The following is a 19,982-nucleotide window of genomic DNA, read 5'->3' as shown; positions in this document are numbered from 1 at the left end:
CAAATGAGCAATGAACCATTATTGTTATTATAGCAAAAGGGCCCGTGCGTTGCAACGGGTTAACCAACTTATATGTTGTTTACTTATCACAATGACTGTTGAGGGTGTGACCTGAGGGCTTGAGACGTGTACAGGCTACTCTTCATCCTTCCCTCTTTCTTAATCTCACCAAGGACACAAATGGCATTCAGAGTGGGGGAATAACTTGGTGGTTGACACTGAACAACTCATGCCGCGTGGTGAAATTTGTTAGTGGAGGAAAAAATGAAGAGATAGAGATTGAGAGCAAGTCAACATTTCGCACCAATATTTCCCTCGCATATATATTAAGAATATAGTATAATTACTAATGTACTCGTAATAAGGTTGCTAGTATGGATGCACGTGGACCATGTCGGCGTTCGCATATCCACGACCGTCCACGAAAAAAGAAACTAACACCGTCCACGATTAGCGTAAATATTTGCTTCATGGACAGGTGTGGGCATGCTGCTTTAAGAATCGTGTTAGTGAAATTCTTACTTCGTGGACATGCGGACGCCGTCCGCTTGCACACCTAGTTGCTGGACATTAACATTTAAAATATTACACCTCAACTCCATCTGCCCGTGCTTTGTCCGCCACATGCTCCTCCACACAGCCTCAACCGTGGCACCCAGACCCAGACCCAGCACAAAAGCGTGGCCTTCTGTCAGATTCTGCACGGATGCGCGGTAGCTCCTCTCTCCCCTGATCTTCGCTGTGAAATCTAGCGACCCCCTGTGAGTCTGTGACTTCCTCTCCCACGCGGCACCGCCTCGCTGACGACCTTGCCAGCAATGTGAGTGACAGTACCACTTCTCCTCTGTTCTCCTGCTGGTTAGCAAACTGAACCAAACCAGTTTTTTAGTCATCTGAAACTGAACCAAAACATTTAGCTCTAGTTGGTTTCAGTCATCCTCATCCAGCAGGAAACAGACAGACCTACAGGTGGTCTGCTCATCACGCTTTGGAACAAACCTATAGCTTTTTGAAAATATGTGCTTCATTATATGGTGGAATAGAAGTTTATGAAATCAGATGGCAAGGATTTATAGCTGGGTGTAGCACAAAGAACAGGGGTTGTTAACTTAAAGTATGACATCTAAACAAATGATGCAGTAGAACATATATGATTACCTATGTAGGTTTCAGTTTAAAGAGCCTGATGCTCCAGTTACTCATTTTGATTGAAGATCAAGCTCAGTGTTCTCTTTCTAGTATTGACACTTGGAACTAAAAGTCTAAAATACACATTTTTGTCAATGAGTTTCCACACCAAAACTGAATACAATTTAACAGGTCAATTAGCCTTGTGGAATCTTGATCTTAAGCTAAAAACTGAGAATCTACAAATGTGACAGTCAGATTCTCCCATGCTTGTTAAATTTCAACGTATAAGTTAAGTATCAAATACTTGAACTTTTTTAGAGAAGACATATCAGGTACTGACCATCAGTTTTATCCTGACTTAGATATCAAACGAACATGAACATGTGCTCGAAAGATAGCTCTTCAAAAAAAAAAAAACTTCTGCTTACAATGAATATGGCTGCAACCTGAATATGTGCATAGGTAGCACCATCATCAATAACATACATAAGTAAAAAGGAAGGATGCAAACCTCTTAGAATTATTTACATCAGTGAAGCCAAATCTTATCTTCTGCTGGGACATTTAGAAGGAAAAGATAATTCTTGAGGTTGACAGGATCAAATTTGCATGTCATGGTGTCTTTCTAGCTTCAGGGAGAGAACTAATAAATAAAAGGAAAGAAGGCGCATGATAATTTAAAGTAGAGAAAATTAAGCATGCCATCCCCACCAAGCCACTTCTTTGCTCAGCACTTCGTTGTCACATCCCAGATGAATCTAGCTCGTTTCTGGAGGAAAATAACAATGTCCACTTGGATTAATATATTTCTTTTGTCACGCACAAGCCTATAGTACTGAACCAACTCTCCCTCTAACCAATCTACAATGTAACACCCTACATTTGATTGGCTAGCACATCCGATGGTTCTTTAAAACTCTCTTCTAGAATTAATATGGTGGCTCTAATAGTGCCTCTCATACAGCAAAACGGTGCAATCCGCGGATACACCAAGAAAATAAAAACAAAGAGTTCTTTCACTGAAATCATCAGCCGCCACTTAATTAGTTCAGACTCCAGACATAGAAAAAAGTAGTACTCATGCAAACACATGTGGGTCTGAAAAATCTGTGCCTGTGTTGACATCTATGCTAAATATTTCTATTATAAAATCTGATTATACCAACTATGACAGTAATGCAATGTTTGTAGCAGTGGATTAACTACTAATATTCCTGGCTATTGTTGTTAATTCGGTCCTTATGAAAGGCCAAATCAGAAGATTCTGCTACCTTAAACAGGAAATAACAGAACATATGTGTCCCCACCTAATTACTAATGAGATTATAGGAATTTCATCAGAGTAACTACAGTGAAGATAAATGCGAAGAATGACTGGTCTGCTTAACGCATAACATTGATCTGCCGTACAAACCCCACACGGGTGCGCTGTGTAGAACTTAGGCATGCTGCCGCCTAGCCGCCGTATTGGTGCCGTACTGTAGGTGTGTCCTATATATTTTTATAGTTTTATCCTTACCTAGGTTATTAAATAATCTCTATGGAGCTATGTTGATCCTTTTGGTTGTGAGGGCACATCCATCACGATGATGATGAACCATATCAATGAACCCAAAAAAACCTAGCTGCGTGTGTCTAGTGACTAAGCAACTGAAGGAGGGACGTAGGAAACGCCAATCTTAACTGCGGCAGATCGAGGACTTGGGAGCAGAGAAGAGGAGTGGACCAACCCACCTGAAGCCAGAGGAGAAGGAGGAGGAATCTCCATGGCCGCTTCGTCCCCGAGCAGCAGCAAGGTGTCCACTGGTCGTTCCTCCCTGCACGTCTACAGGAGAAGAGAAGAGCAGAGGTTAGAGAAAAGGGGAGATAGAGAGGACGAAGCCAAGGGAGGGGATCCACTCACCGGACGAGAGGAGGACGACAAGGCCATAGGTGAGGAGAAGATGCCCGAAACCCTAGCCATGGGGGGAGGGTCGCGGGTGGGCTTTGGTGGCCTTGAGTGCTGGATATAGCCGGATGGGAGGGCGCCGCGGTGCGAGGGGAGCTCAGGCTGTGCTTCGCGGTGGCGGGATTCGCCGGTTGTCGCCTGAATCAGCCGCCGTAGGTGGCACCGCGAGGAGCCACGTGAAGAGTGAGAGATGGGACATGAGAGGGATAGGTGGGTAGGGGATGCCACGGATCCGGCAGCCTCCGGAGCTGCGAGGTGGGAGAGAGGAGGGGGAGGGCCGGCGGCGAGGTGGGTCTTAGAAGGAAGGGGAGGCGGTGGGTGGCGACGAGAGCGCCGCCCCTCGTGCTCCGCCGTCGCTGGAAAGGGTAAGTCTGGATAAGATGAAACAGAGGATTGCGGGCTGAATTTCTTACAAAGTAGGATTTTTTCCGTTAAAATGAAGCGTTCTTCTATATCCACTTACAAAGGGACTGCAGGTTCAATTATCAAAAAGCACAAGGACTTTGGTGCAAAACTGCCTACGTGTACTCCCCAATGTATACATATGTAGTGTACGCAGGTAAAATAGTACCACCTCGGATACAGGTGAAAAAAAACTGAAAGCGTAAATTCACGGAAAGAAGCGTATTGTGACGGTGAACCCACGGAGTCAATCTGTGCTTTATTATTAGGGAAAGATTATTATTATTATTATTATTATTATTATTATTATTATTATTATTATTAGCACAAATGCCCGTGCGTTGCAACGGGTTAAAAACTTAACATGATCCTGGTGAACAACCCATTATATTGGACATGTATTCGGACCTGCTAATTGCGCTCATGAAATTTGCTAAGTGCATAAAGAGCAAAACAACAGTATAACTTCATAAAATCTAGCTTACAAATTCTGTCCAATATGTGTGTGATTTCTTGATCATTTGTTTTTTAATCACACTGACTTTATAAATAATTAGTTAAGGTTTGAGAAGAACTTTCTGCATTTGTCATATCAAATACTCGTCATAGTAGAAATAATCGAAGCATTATGAATTATGAAGAAGCATATATATAATTCAAAGAACATGGGAGATATCATGCACAAAGCAAAATTAATGAGTAGAGGAAGCACCGAGACGGAGCTAGACGTGGCTACCATGTTTGTGCTGCTATAACTCACCACATGTAGTACTCCAACATCATCTGTTCACCGCCCCTCCATATTTTTGTCTCTTCAGGCAGCCGGTGCTCTTGGTAGAAAGAAAGTCCCATGAAGACAGTCACCATGGGGCTGCTCATGTGACAGGCCAGCACCTCTACACGTCGCCATTGAATCAGGATATGCATGTCCTCCTGCTTCAGGAAGAATGCCTGCCATGGCCCGGAGGCAACCATCACGCCGTCGTTGATGTTGTACAGACAGATAGAGTCCCAGGACCAGAGCATGTTGGAATAGTGCTCAAGGCTGTGTCGTGCAAGTCCACGGGTCCACACCACTCCCTGTCGGTAGCGATTTGTGTTTGACGAAGAACACAATATAGCGCAAAAGCTAACAAAACAAAGGGACAAATTCACATTCTATCAAGAGAGCCTCGTTATTATTAACAGGGTCAGAAGGAAGATTCAAACATCAAAGTCACGTCTTTACAAAAGAAAAAGCTCATCGTGCCCGAACTTCTACCTCCACTTGCCGAAGCTGATGATCCAGAGCCCTTGTCGCCGAGTTAGTTGTAATTATTTTCTAAAATACATCAGAGAACATTTCAACTACATCAGAGAACCTGGTAATTATTTTCTAAAATGGGGTAATTGTATTGAAACAATCTCTTAGGCGGTAGTTACATCAGAGAGCCAGTTTTTTCATGTTGTGTCAGGGCATGCTAGCATCAGCTCATGCACTTCCTAGCCGTAGGTCGCTGGAATTCACTATGGTGCTAGTAGTGAGCATACATTTGCTGGCCACGCACGTGCTGCCATGGTGTGCTGAACTACTGATATCTTCCCATCTTGCTGAACTACTGATATCATGTTATCCTTTTCTTTGACGGGATGGATGCATGCTAGTGTGCAGATGGTTTCGCATCCAAAAATCCATAAAAAAATATGCTACATTTGAAGGGGAAAATGCATCGTACATGGTATAGTTACCATTTACTACCTAATCAGCCGAGTTATCAATAATCATGCATAACAATGTTGTTTCAATATTCTTAAGGGGGTTGTTTCAATCATCTTAAGGGGTATGTCAAAATAGTACAAAGTGTATAATAAATGGAAAAGGAACTAAATGCACCATACATATGACTCAGAAGGCTGCATTGAGGTACTTTTCAAACCAATCGTGCAGGACGCACTAACCACAATCAAATTATTGTTCAGAGATGAACATAATATAGCATTGGACACCAAATAAATCTGAACAAAGCGAATAAAAAATTACAACAAAATCAGGTCGGTTGAGCAATGAGTAAGCTGCAAATATCATGTTGAGAAGTGAAATTGAGATATCACATATGCAAATAAACAGCAGTAAATATGTACTATTAATGAATTTTAATAAACTAACCATTTGCACTTGTGATGACTGGTGGGTCATTGACTAAAAAAAAGGAAAAAGTACTTCCTTAGGGTAGCGAAAGTGTGTCTATGGCTCTGATGGCCTTAGAAAATGGTGGAAAATGATAGCAAATTTAGTTCGTGTAACACGCCTAAGCTTCATGGATAACAGACTGTTCAAGTAGCAGTCTTGCTATCTGGTGGCATATAACTGCCAATCATAATCCACGAAGAATTTCTGAAATTTAGATTATTGTGAACATTTTTAGAAACCCCAGAGACATTCAGCAGAGACATTCAGCAGGTAACATAGCAGAGACATTCAGCAGGTAACAGAGGGCATGCATACTATGTAATCTAGGGGCATGTGTCTAAACATTGCCTGAAATATTATGCAAAATAAGTACAGCTTCAACAAAACAAACAATGAAATAAGAGATTTCATGCCTGGCCTCAATCAGAACAGCCGACACCCTTTTCTGATGCGCCAATACTTCTCCTGTCGCCTTTTCCCTGCCTCAACACCTGCATCATAGAGCATACACAATGATAAGAATAACATTAGGCTGAAAACCATTGACCCCTGTATAGAAGAGAGCATAGAGCTAGAAAAGTAACGCTGGACTCTTTATATGATTATATCACAAACCATCTATGAATCGATCAACACATCATTCCAATATAATATTGATGCAGTGCCATGGAGCCCATCTGGTAGGAGCATTCTCCCTTGTGGATACAAACAGACATGAATAACTGAGGGAGGGATTTGAAATTTCTAACTACATGATGACATGGTGTTGATTTTCAGTCTCCACTGAGATGAAAGTGAAGACACAATAGGAATATAGCATTACAAACCTGTGGTTGCATTGCCTGCTATTGTGCAAAAGGCAGCAAGCATACCTGCATGAATGCTGTAGCAATCTGGTAGGACTCATCTGGCAGGGATATCACATACACTCTGAATCTGCAGCTCCTCTTCTCCTGCGGTTGTCCGATTTTTTTCCAGTAACCATAGCCGGTCCCAAGCCCGGGAAAAGGGGGAGGGTTGTGATAGGCTTGGCGAGCCAACGTAAAAACTCAGCCACTCTTATGGAGATGAAACCCAAAGTGGCTATCCATGTGCCAGAGCCATGAATTGGTTGCGAGATCTTATGGGTTTCACCTCTAGCCTACCCCAACTTGTTTGGGACTAAAGGCTTTGTTGTAGTTGTTGTTGTTGTTGTAACTAAGAGATGCCTGAACCATGGTGGCATTACTTGCTTATCTGCACACATGAATGATGTACGGGAAGAAACAAACTATCACCGGAAAGCGGATTCCTATCAAAATAGAGATCGATCTGACGGAGATATACATACAGGCTACAATAACCAACATGAAGGCTGAGGCTGGACGTCCTTCCTTGCCCGATGGCTTGCTCATGCCGTCGCCGCCCCACACGGGATGTCAGCCGACCAGTACAGGAAGCGCTTCCCCTGAACTTGCTCCGGCCCACTGTCAGCAATTGGATCTCATGGGTGCGCCGCAGGCAAGGAAGATTCAGACATTTGGTGCTCCTCCGCCTCCATGGGATCTGACCCTCCCCTCCTCTCTCCCGAACCGATTTATCGGTGGAGTTAGACAGGCGGGGGCGCGCGGCGATGGGGGCAGGGGCCGGCGGCGCGCGGCGATGGGGGGCAGCAGGAGGTGATGGCGCGATGGAGGCGGAGATGGGATCGGAAGGCCGGATCGTGAGGGTACCTGGGTTTTCTTTTTTCTTTTCTCTCCCCTGTACCGGTTTGGTTCACTTTCACGAGGACTGCGGGCCGAATTAACAAAAAACACAGGGACTTTTTCGCAAAAGTTCCGCGACGATCAACCCGTTCTCCATTGTCATTATTGTATTATTATTATTATTAAGGAGAGACTATTATTATTTTTTTTATTTTTTTGCAGGTAGCAATAAACCATTATTGATCCTTAACTTGCAGAGCGGTGGTCCTTACTAGCTTGTTACTTGATGATGTGCATGCATATTGTTAAAATATGGTCTTTAATAATTATTACAATGCAGTATGTCATATAATTTGAGGTTGAGTTGAGATTTAAAGCAGTTTGCTATTGTAGATTACTCACCGAAAATAGTTTATAACTGTAGATCAGGTCAATGATGTCTAATTTTTCTTTATATATATATATATATATATATATATATATATATATATATATATATATATATATATATATATATATATATATATATATATAGGTAAATTAACTGGAACACCTAGGTGCCCGGGCACCTTGATTGTTTTAGGTATGTACCGCGCATAATGAATGTTTGATTTGTTTCCTAATTATTCTTCATGCAAGACTTTCCATGTTTACATTTTATTTTCGTTTTTAACTATTAGGCATGCAAGACTTGCCATACAATAAATCATAGTAATATTTTATTTTCTTCTGAACTACTATGGGTATCTAATACGCGTATTTTTGTTTCCTAACTATCTAATACGGGTATCTAATACTTACTAATAAAATTATCTGCATACGCGGGTATATATAACCAGTAAATTATTTTCTGAACTATTACGTTCTATTTTATTAACTATTTAATATGAGTATCTAATACCTATTAACGAAATTATGTACATATCGGGTACGTATATACCCAATAATTTATGTAAATATATGGGTATTTAATACCTACTAACGATACCACAAAAAAACCTATTAACGATATTATGTACAAATACAGGTATCTAATACCTACTCATGTAATTATGTACACATGCGGGTACGTATGTTCCAAATAATTTGTTTTTAGAACTATTTACGTTTTATTTTATTTTTTAACTATCTAATACGGGTATGCAATACCTATAACCAAAATTATATGCATTCTCATATTAATACCTTGCCTTTTTATCACGCGACATGCATGCACGGGACGGTCCACGAATTAAAGCCTGCCAAATTAACTAGCAATTGATGCATTTTTATTGGTTTCCAAATCAATCGCTAAACACGATCCAACGATGGAGAGGCAAGATGCCTAGGTGTCCCAAACTGGCATCCTATATATATATATATATATACATATATATATATATATATATATATACATATATATATATATATATATATATATATATATATATATATATATATATATTAAGCCTCTAGCCAATACAATATACGGTATTACAGGACCAACATATTAAATCATATGTTTTTCATGTATGCAACCTAGCTAATTCTACTGAATAATCCTATTGTATTGCCTGAACGGAATTAAAGACTCACATCATTATTTGAGGTGCATGCATGGTTAGAAATCTCTCCAACGTGCCTACTACATACTATATGAGAATGATAGAGATGGCAAATAATTTAATTGAAAGCCATCAGATACATTAGATGCAGTAGGAAATAAACAGGTGGTGATGGTACATAATCGCAGCATGTACCGTCTCATTCACTTTACACTAATATAAGGTCCGTACCTGTAACGCCCACGATGCGGCTATATCTCCCACGTGTCGAGGCACAACTTAGAGGCATAACCGCATTGTGGTTTTGTCGCAAGAAGGGTCATCTTCACACAATCCCATGTAATGAACAAGGAGAGGCATTAGACCAGCACTCGAAGGAGCACTGGCCCGGGGGGTAAATAAAGATGACCCTTGAGTCTGCAGAACCCAAGGGAAAAAGGCTTAGGTGGTAGCAAATGGTAAAACCAAGATTGGGTCTTGGTGGAGGAGTTTTATTCAAAGCGAACTGTCAAGGGGGTCCCATAAATCACCCAACCGCGTAAGGAACGCAAAATCAAGGAACATAACACCGGTATGACGGAAACTAGGGCGGCAAGAGTGGAACAAAACACCAGGCATAAGGCCGAGCCTTCCACCCTATACCAAGTATATAGATGCATTAATTAAATCAGAGATATTATGATATCCCAACAATATCCATGTCCCAACATGGAACAAACTTCATCTTCACCTGCAACTAGCAACGCTATAAGAGGGGCTGAGCAAAAGCGGTAACATAGCCAAACAATGGTTTGCTAGGAAAGGTGACAACGGTTAGAGGTGGTTTCATGGCAATTATGGGAGGCATGATATGGCAAGTGGTAGGTAGCGCGGCATAGTAATAGAGCGAACAACTAGCAAGTAAAGATAGAAGTGATTTCGAGGGTATGGTCATCTTGCCTAAAATCCCGCTAGGAAGAAGAACGAGTCCATGAAGAAGACAAACGGACGTAGTCGAACGAATCCTCACAACTCCGGAACGAAACCGAAGCTAACGAGAGAAGCAACCCGGAAAGAAACAAACAACATAGTAAACAACCATCACATAAACATGGCATGATGCAAAATCAAGTATGATGCATGTCCGGTTTAATGATTCATGGCATGGCAAATGCAACAAACAACACTACAAATTAAGTGGAGCTCAATATGCAACGAGTTGCATATTGACGAAACACCACATCAATTATTTAGTTCTCTCTCGTTTATGTACCCAACAATGTTAAATGTTGATTAACAAGGCAAGAGGGTGAAGCATACGAAAACTACCTATCTAGGCAAGTTTAAATGAGGCCGGAACAACAAACAACAATTCCGGAAAATCCTCATGTCCATATTTTAGATTAGGTACTGTTCTGCCATAAACACAATTTTAATGTTGTTAAACAGCAAAATAAAGTGCACCAAGTTAATCTATGCATTTTTCTACCCCATTTACATATAAAGTTTATTTAAATCCGAGCTACGGTTATTTAGTTATGGAATAAATCATTTTAGTATGGCATTTGGGCAAAATTAAACAAACAGCATTTTAAACATTTTAAACATGGATGAGAGTGGCATATTATGAAACTAGATGAAATTCTAAGCACTTTACATATATAGATCATTTTAATCCGATGCACGGTTGTGAAGTTGTTATATGCATGATGTATGAGGGGTTTTCTGCAAATCTGTCGTTCACTGGATTAATAGGCAAATTCGTTCAGGGAAAAAAACAACACGTGCCAAAACTAGCTGGCCCAACATGCACAGGAGAGGGGCGGGTGTTGCTCACCCTGGGCCAAGGCCCAGCACGGTGAGGAGGGCGCTGGCTGGGCCGGGCAGGGATGAGGCCCACGAGGCCGGGTCAACGGGCGCAGGGACTTGGCGCTGCGTGCGTTCCAGGAAGATGAGCGGTGGCTGCGCCGGTGCTTCCAGCGACGGCAGACGGCGGAACGACCACCGGAGGCGGGGGCGAGGTCGAGGGGAACCGATTCCCGACGGCGGGAGGCGGATCCGGCAAGGCCAGGGCCGTGGGGGTCGGGGACGACCCGATCTATGCGGTGTCGGCGGCGGAAGTCCATGGGCGGCGGCGACTGTTGCTCCCTGGTGCAGCAGAGAGAGAGAGAGGGAGTGACATGAGCACGGGCAGCAGGTGAAGGAAAGAAGAAGGAACGGGAGGGAGGAGGCAAGGTGCTGGCCTGCGAGTCAACGGCGGCGACGAGGCTGACGAATTGGCCGTCGGGGTCACGGAGCTCATGCGCGACCAGAGGAGCTCGGGGACTCGGCCGCGCGAGGCTGGAAGAAGCTCCGGCTGGTCAAGGATGACTGGGGCGACGGCCTGGAGCAGCTGCTGGTTCGGTGGCTGGCCTCGGGAGGAGTTCGAGGGGAGCCATGGGAGGGCTCTGGTTGGTGGGAATTTTGGATCGGGGAAGATCCCGAGGAAGAAAGTGGCGGCGCCGAGACGGGATGGATGGGACATCTCCCCTAGATTTTAGGGTTGCCCCGTTTATATACGCTGGAAGATTAGGTTAGGGGGGTATTGGGTCCGTCCGATCGTAATCGGGCGATCGAGAATAAATTAGCTAGGGAGCCCAAATAATAAAACGGAGATGTTTTATAGATGTTGGGATGATCCGGACCCATCGGTCATGACTGTCGGGTCGGGTTCGGAGAAGTTTCGGACGCGCACGCGAGGGGTTTGCGCGATGTGCAGAGAGGGGTTAAGCGGACGAGGTCAAGTGTGTGGTTGGACTGAGAATGGTCAAAGAAGACAAACGGTCCGACGACATGCTACGGAGACAAGGAGAGGCGGCGACTACGAAGGGTTACGAGTTTTTATGAAAACATGTGGATGCAATGCTCATGATGACATGATGAATGCAACAAACAAATAAAACACACGAAAAAAAATGTAAGGCGACTGAAGCGTCGGTCTCAGGGCGTTACAGTACCTTTGCAGAAAAATATCTCACAGGACAATGTTCATCTTTCTGTTGAATTCTGAAGCCTGACAGTACATAGTTTCCAAGTCATCACCTAGAAAAACAGTATACTGAAGGACAATTTTCACAGCAGTCTATGAAATACTCCCTCTTAGCAAAATAAAAGGTGTATTAATTTTCAAAAATGTCAAACATTTTCCATGTTGGACCAAGTTTGTAGAAAATTATATCAACATATACAATACCAAATAAATGAAATAGATGTCATGATGAACCTAATGATACCGATTTTTTATTGTAGTTATTAATGTTTTACTCTTTAAACTTTGTCAAACAAAGAGAAGTTTGATTTATTAGGAAATGTATACACCTTATATTTTGAAATGTTTTCTCGCAAAAAATATATTTTGAAATGTTTGCCTGTGGTGACAAATGTGCTTCATTTTCATGTTTTCCCTAAGTCTTTCTATGTTGGGACCAATCCTTTTCTCATTTTCCAGTTCTCTAATTTACTTAGTACTTAGTAAGTATTTGTTGATGTAGTTTAATGGCCGAAACCTAGCAGGTTCAGCTGCCTTCATGTTCGTAGTCCATACCCAATCAATGTGCAAGATAAACACACGGCTTCCAACTCGGAATCTCTGATCGTAGTGCTCTGTCCAAGTGCCCGCGAGCACCCTTGAGCAAGTCTTCCAAGAGGGAGTCATTCGCCATGATCCTCGGGTTTAAATCGGTCATTCACCACCAACCACCCACTCTTCTCAAATTCCGTCCCGAACACGTGCAAATTTATCTTTGTATATTGTGAATTCATATCCATGAGGGATGCTCTGTTGCACATTAGTAGCTTTCGTTTATTGGATCAGACGACCATGTTGTGATTCGAAAGGCACTTCAAACCCGACGCCGACCAATCGATCATGGGGGGCGGCAACAAGGAGCATTTCTTGGGACTTGCTTGAAGCGACGTGACTTTCCCATCTCATGGGCAAAGAGCTCCTTGCAGAAAATGAGCACGAAGATCTTTCAGGTACAAGGCGGTGTCGTTGTATTTGGGGAGGAAAACACCCATGAGAGCTGGTGGTACCTGGCAAAAAAAAATGCCAAGCTACACGTGTCACAGGGCCTTCCTATTGTACGCTAAAGGATTGTTGCAAGGAGACATGACGACGACATGAGGACCTTACACATAGCAAAGGTGATGCTAATGGCACCGACCATCTAGGGTTACCCCTGGCCTGGCGCAGCCCTCTCCTCCTCCAACTCCTCCTACTCCTCCATAGTGCTTAGCGAAGCTCTGCCGGAGAACCACGAGCTCCATTGCCACCATGCCGTCGTGCTGCTGGAGTTCTTCCTCAACTTCTCCTCTCCCCTTGCTGGATCAAGAAGGAGGAGACGTCCCCGGGCTGTACGTGTGTTGAACGCGGAGGCGCCGTCCGTTCGGCGCTAGATCGGATCTTCTGCGATTTGAATCGCCGCGAGTACGACTCCATCAACCGCGTTCTTGTAACGCTTCCGCTTAACGATCTTCAAGGGTATGAAGATGCACTCCCTCTCTCTCGTTGCTAGCATCTCCTAGATTGATCTTGGTGACACGTAGAAATTTTTTGAATTATTACTACGTTCCCCAATAGGTCCCAGCTCCGCCGTGCTGGATGTCGCAAAATCCGTCGTTTGTAGCAGCAAAATTCGACGACGGTTGCAGCTTAAGGCTTAGCTGGTTATAGCTTCCAGGGGTGAAGTTTTGCTTTGTCGGAGTGGAGCTAGACGGATGGATGGAGTGGGTTCCATGGCGGTGCTGCGGCAGTAGTTCGTCGCCCCCGCCGCCCGCGCTCGTCGACCCAGCCGCTTGTGCTCATCCCCCCCCCCCGGGCGGTCGCACGCTAGTTTGCGGGGTCCCACAGGCCAGCCCCTCACATGACTATGCGACCGGCCAAAAGATTCGGCTGGCATGTATACGGGAATGGTTTTCTTTTATAAGACACTGATATCTGCCACACGTGCGGCAGGGGAGGAGGCAACGACCGAATGAAATCGTTCGGTACTATCCCCGCCCCCCCCCCCCCCCCCCCACCACCACGCCCACACAGCCTCCCGATCACCTTGCAAGTTGTTTTCCTGTCAAACAAAAATAAAAGCCAAGTAACCAAAAAAAAAGCCCAAATTTTTTTGTTGCAGCGTATTAAAGCCTTGTTTTCGCTATGATACGAAAATTAAATACCGGCCCCTATAAAAAGCAGAAAAATGCCGTCGGTGAAAAAGATTTTTTTATGACCCAAAAGAAACAAGACATGGCAACTCCCATCATACAAAACAACAATAAAAATTGACATGGCAAATATATAAGTTAAAAATGCCATGGTATTTTTAATTAAGTTTCCATATGATGTATGCAAAAAATGCCATTTTGAAAAAAATACAAAAAGGTTGAAATTAGAAAAATTAACAAGAAAATTCTATGTTATCTTAAATAAAATTTGCCATGGGAAAAATTAATTAAATTTCCATGAAAAAACATAAAAACTGCCATCACAACACTAGTATATACCATGCTACATAGTAAAATTTTGCCATGTTCCAGAAATTATATATATTTGCCATCATGTTTAAACTAAAAAAGCCATGCTCAATGCAATAAATTTTCCATGGCAAAAATGGTAAAATTTGACATGGAAAAACATTTAGTAAATTTTGCCATGGATTAAAATTTACTATGGCGAAGATAGAGTAATTTTGCCATGGGAATAAATTAAGAATTGCCATGGCAACACAAGAATATTTTCCATGGTACATATTTAGAAATATTCATGTTCTACAAAAATGTAAAATTTTCCATCGTATTTAAAATAAAATTGCCATGCCATGTATAATAAATTTAACTTGTCAAAAAAATGAAGTAAAAAATGGCATGTCAAAAAAAGTAGAAGTTGCCTTTGCAAAGAAAATGTAGAAAAAAAATCCCAATTTTGATTGTGAATTAAATTATTTTTGCCGTGCCCCTTGAACTACAATTGCCATTCCTGACAAGTTTGACATGACAAGTTTTCAATCTTTTTGAACATAAAAAAAGTTGCCATCTCTTTGAAAAGAAAAGTTTCAATCTTTTTGTCATGTTTTCGTCGTTAAAAAGCATCTCCTTTATGTCGAAATCATCTGACTCCAATGACGAGGACGCACACCAAATATCCATCTACGAAAATAAATTCACGACTTTGTAAAATTTTGCCTGAAGCCGAATTAAAAATCGGTAAAAAGGGGAGAAATCTTACCTATGGACGGAATTAAATCCGGCGCAAGCAAAGCCGAAGAAGTTGCAGCCCCTTTCTCCCACGCCGTCGGTCGTAAGCAAAGCGCAGCTGTCGCCCCCTTCTTATCCACCGCAGCCGCCGCCTCCCCTAGTTCCCCTGATCTCCCTATGATGCGCGGACGGCGGCTGCCCAATCGTGGCCAGATTTGCTCGCAAAACGGCACCCCTCAAAGCTAGCCGTCAGATCCATGGCGACGGCGCTTGCGGCCAACCCGCAGCAAGAAATCCACCAGCGCCTCCGCCCCCCAAGTTGTAGATTTGGTGGACAAGATGCGAGCAAGGATGACCGAAGCTCTCCATGGCGTGGGGTGCCCAGAGGAAGCAAAAGTCACAGGAGATTTGGGGGGGAGGGGGGGCATCGGTCGAATGGCGGGCGCGCGGAAAATTCCCTCCTGCCAATTTGCGTGCAAGATAGAGAAAACCGCAAAGGAGGAGGGAAAAACAGGAGATTTGGAGGATGCGGGGTGATTTTTAGAGGTCGCTATAGAAAAATTTGCAGGATGGTCCGATATACAATACCTATTCGGCGGATTTTTCGTCCAAGTACCGTATATAAGCGATTATTTTACGAGCCGGGTAGATATAGTAGCGCTGCTAGAGTTGCTCTAACCAAGTCAATGACATTGGTAGCATCCCTAGCACAAGTCACGAATGTACATTGCTTGCACGCCAAGCCTCTCGGATCTGCACGCACGCACGCATATAAATTTGCAATGGTGCGACTGCATGAGCTATATAATTAGACCGATACCGATTAACCCTCTACTGTTACATCATCAGTTAACGCCGCCGGTCATGGGGCACGCCGCGTCCCTCTTGGGGGTCACACACCATGTGCACATGGGCGGGTGCTTGGACGAGCTCCGGGCGGCCAGGGATGAGTGCCACCCCAGGGCGATCAAGGCGCGCGACGACCCCGCCAAGCGCGTCCTCGACGCGGAGGCGTGCGTCAGGGCTACAGCGGCGCTGCGCAGGTGCTTCAGCCAGAACCTCCCGTGGTTCGAGGACGAGATCGCCCGCATGGACCGCGGCCTCGACGAGGATCTCAAGCCCTCGCCGGAGCAGGTGAAGGAGGAGAGTCGTCGAGTGTTTCGGTGGTGGACTGGCATGAGGAGAAGCTAGCTAGGCCGGCATGATTAATAAGTGTACTCGTAGCTAGCTATGCCATGCATGCATGCTTGATCTCTACACAGACTAGTAGATTGATTAATTAATGGCAAAGAAGAATTAGTGTTGGATCTAATCCACTCTACGCAGAATACCCATACTACATGCTTTTCTTTACTAAAAAAAACAATACCCATACTACATGCTTTTCTTTACTCAACCCTTGCATGTGCTTCGTACACGGTACGGCTCTCTCAACTCTGGCATTGGAGCACGCAGTATATATATTAAATATTTCTAAGACTTCTTTTAAGTAATACCATCATCGCGTAACTTTATTAATTATCAAATCACAAATACATCAGTCAATGCGTGCAGAAAACAATAAAACTGGGACAATATAGTTTGTTGAGTGCTTTCTATTGGGCGCTCGGCAAAGCTTGCTATTTGCCGATGACGGATGAAAAGGAACTCCATAATCAAGAGAAACTCGGCAAATATACTAGTACTAGTGGTTGGGGCACAACCTTGGTGCGCATCCTGAGGCGGGGCATGAGTGTGCGTACCAATCTAGCCGTTGGAATGAGTTAAATACACTACAGGTGCCCTAACTTGTCCGGCGCGAGCAGTTTGGTGCCTAAACTTAGAAAATACACAAAAGCCGTGTCGTAACTTGTCTGGGCGTCCAAATACGGTGCCTCTGAACGTATGCCGCTGTATTGATTGCCAGCGTGTCACTCGGCCACATGTCAGTGGTTGCAGGCGCTGCACGCGTGCTGTGAGCTATGCGTGTTGTTTTTTTACAGAAATGCCCCTGGATTTTATTTAATTCTCGCAAAAAACACCCCTTGATTTTAATTAATACTCGCAAAAAATACCAGAAAGCGAGCGTGCAGGGAATTCGAACATGAAACATCCTAATCGCCTCACAATCGAGCGGACCAGGCGGACAAGTTAGGGCACCTATAGTGTATTTAACTCTGTTGGAATTGAGAATGTGCTTGTACAGTACTAATGAGCGTCAATCGTTAAAACAACAATGTATGAAGGAAAAGAATTTTGGTCTTCGTTCCGTCATTCTTCACGGCCCAAAATGCAGGTCAAGACCAAATATATCAGCATCTATAAGAAAGTGCATCTCCCTTATGCATGTCTCTTACGCAAATCTTACAAGAATTCCTACAAACACTGTTGAATATTACACAACCGATAAGAAAAGGCGAGCACACGATCCATCCGGCCCGCCAGACGCCAATCCACGGAAATCCAACCGGCAAATCAACCATGACAGTGCCAGCAGCACGAGCAGGCCAACAACCTGCAATAACAAGAACCGAGAAGTCAGCAGATCGTCCAGGGCACCGCTGGTGGCCATAGCGCGCTCAGCCTGGTCTCCTCCCGTCAATGGCGCGACGGCGCTGTTCTCCGGGCTGAGCAGCAGCAGCGACCTCTTCTGAAGAATATTAGGCACTGAGAGGTACTGGGATAGAACACATAGGAGGAAGGGGTAAGAAAAGATAATGGGATGAGATGGTCACCTTCAGTCACTTGATCCAGCTGCTACTTGAGGCCCAACGAGGCCAGCGTCCCCTTGATTCACCCGCTACTTGGGTAAGCGTATCTTCCAAATTAGGTAAAAAAACATCTTGAGAAAATTTGGTTGGGATGCTATACCTCATCCTTGTTAGCTTCTAAGCCTCCTCGTTGCTGCAACCATATGTACAATTAGAGAAGGCAAGCGTGTCCATCTCATACCACAAAGGGTCCATTCTGACGAAGAATTTGAACCATACCCCTGCCCAGCTCTTCTATTTCAGGGGTAAATCTCAATCCATCAAAATTTACACGGTACGTCGGTTTCTGAATCTCCATGGGTAGGCCATTATTTACAAGCCGAGCATCTGTTTTATTCAGATAAAAGACCTTGTACTTCTTTATCATTGGTAAAATCTGTTTTCCCGATTACTACTTATACAATCTTTATCTGGGCATGCATGTGATTTAGATACATCATGAGAAATAGAAAGATGCAAAGAAATCTGATTATGGTAATAGGATATAATGGATGAACTGCAGGGAGGCACGGAGCAAAGATATACCTGTTCAACTCTCCTTTTCAGCCTTGGAGGCATCTCTTTCAGTATGCAGACCTCATCTCTCAATGATGCTATGGAGTAGTCCACATCAAATATACTCCCTCCGTAACTCACTGTAGGTAAAGCAATAGAAAACGATAATATAGAGGATGTCCTTAAGTGAATTGTTAAGAATTGCAGTAACTGCAGAAAGAAATGCTGACCTAGGATTTGCCCAAAATGAAGTTTTATTCAACTCTGGCACAATGAGTGTGCCATTCACGTAACCTGCAACCGTCACCATCTCGCATATCTGATTTAACAGTGCAACTTACAACGTTCAGTTCCAGTATTTCAACAGCAGCAATGGCTCAAAAATGTAGACCACACAGTAGATGCATCGAGATTGTCACAAGCTGTACTTACAAAGGCACACATCTGGTTGAGACCACCATTGTAGGACACCACCAGATAGCCATTGTTCAAATGGAGGTTTCCTGAAGAAAGAAACAATAAGGTCAAATGGTGTCAGAGACTGCAACAGGCTTAAAATTAGTATTCAACAGCACATGAGATACATACTGGTTAATCCACCATTGATATGAAGTGTTCTTGTCAAATACCAAATCCTTGGACCAAATTGATCCGCCATGAACTGGTCAATCCAAAAGGAGGCGCTAAACCAACAAAAATCTCATAGGGAAGGCAACAAATGGAAAGGGAAAAGCATCAATGGAAGGCCAAATATTCAGTAGTATATTCTACAATGCTAGAAATCAGCTTCTTTCACCTTTCGTGCATCTCATCGTGCTCAACACTGTTTAACAGTAAAGTGCAACTTATAGGGCCATGACTCGTGAACTACAACAACATTGAATTGCTAACTATATTCATATTTGAAAAATTCAGTTTACATCCATTGAGCACCCTTTCACGGGCATACAACTGAAAGTATCTCAATAGGTCACATGAAAATGAAAATTCATCTAATTCACAACACTTAAATGCTTAGCTAAATGTGTCATGCACCAACTTCCACAGAGGTTTGAAAAATAAGCTTCACATCGACAATGTGAAGCTATGACCGATGACACCGACTAATGAATAACTATCCAAGAAAGCGAAGACAAAAAGTATGCAAAGTGGACCGTAGAACACTATCATGTCGTGTTACCTGCCAAAAATGGAACCGCGAGGTGCCGCCAAGAATGTTGTCTCATGTTGTACACTGCCTCTGCTCGTCGTGAATAAAACATACATGGGCATTTACCTCATTAAGTAACCCAAAGTATGCAGCTGCACCCAACGGTAGATGAAAGACAATCAAACCATCGGGCTGACCATGCATGGAAATAAGATCAGTGATCTCGTGTGATTGGCAGCACTCGACGATTCTGATATCACATACCGGGAAGAAAAGATGGATCAATAAGAAACAATAGCTAAAATTCACGCATGATAAGAGGAAAATTCGAGTCTAAGCAAAAATTATTTAACTTGTTTATTATTTAATAATCAATCAAATCTTATGTGAATGAGCATCTGATATTAGTAAACACAACATGGAATGCCTTGCATCATACCTGAGAACCACGGTTCATCCTCTATTAGTTTGGAGATACAACTTTCAGCTCCTAGGAAATGAAA

General features: G+C 43.4%; 1 long non-coding RNA gene across 1 annotated transcript; it reads right to left on the bottom strand.

Moving 5' to 3' along the window:
* Positions 1–296: 296 nt before the first annotated feature.
* On the bottom strand, positions 297–7,363 carry LOC109777328 (uncharacterized). The gene is made up of 5 exons (XR_002236296.4): positions 6,982–7,363; positions 6,524–6,887; positions 3,035–6,142; positions 2,866–2,956; positions 297–1,900 (listed from the first exon to the last, which is right to left on the bottom strand). It is a non-coding gene; the product is annotated as an uncharacterized lncRNA (long non-coding RNA).
* Between the last annotated feature and the right edge of the window lie 12,619 nt (positions 7,364–19,982).

Source organism: Aegilops tauschii, chromosome 7 (assembly GCF_002575655.3).
Source record: "Aegilops tauschii subsp. strangulata cultivar AL8/78 chromosome 7, Aet v6.0, whole genome shotgun sequence".
Lineage (NCBI taxonomy): Eukaryota > Viridiplantae > Streptophyta > Magnoliopsida > Poales > Poaceae > Aegilops > Aegilops tauschii.
Note: the sequence above shows the minus strand (reverse complement) of the source record. Positions and strands in the feature narration are given on the sequence as shown.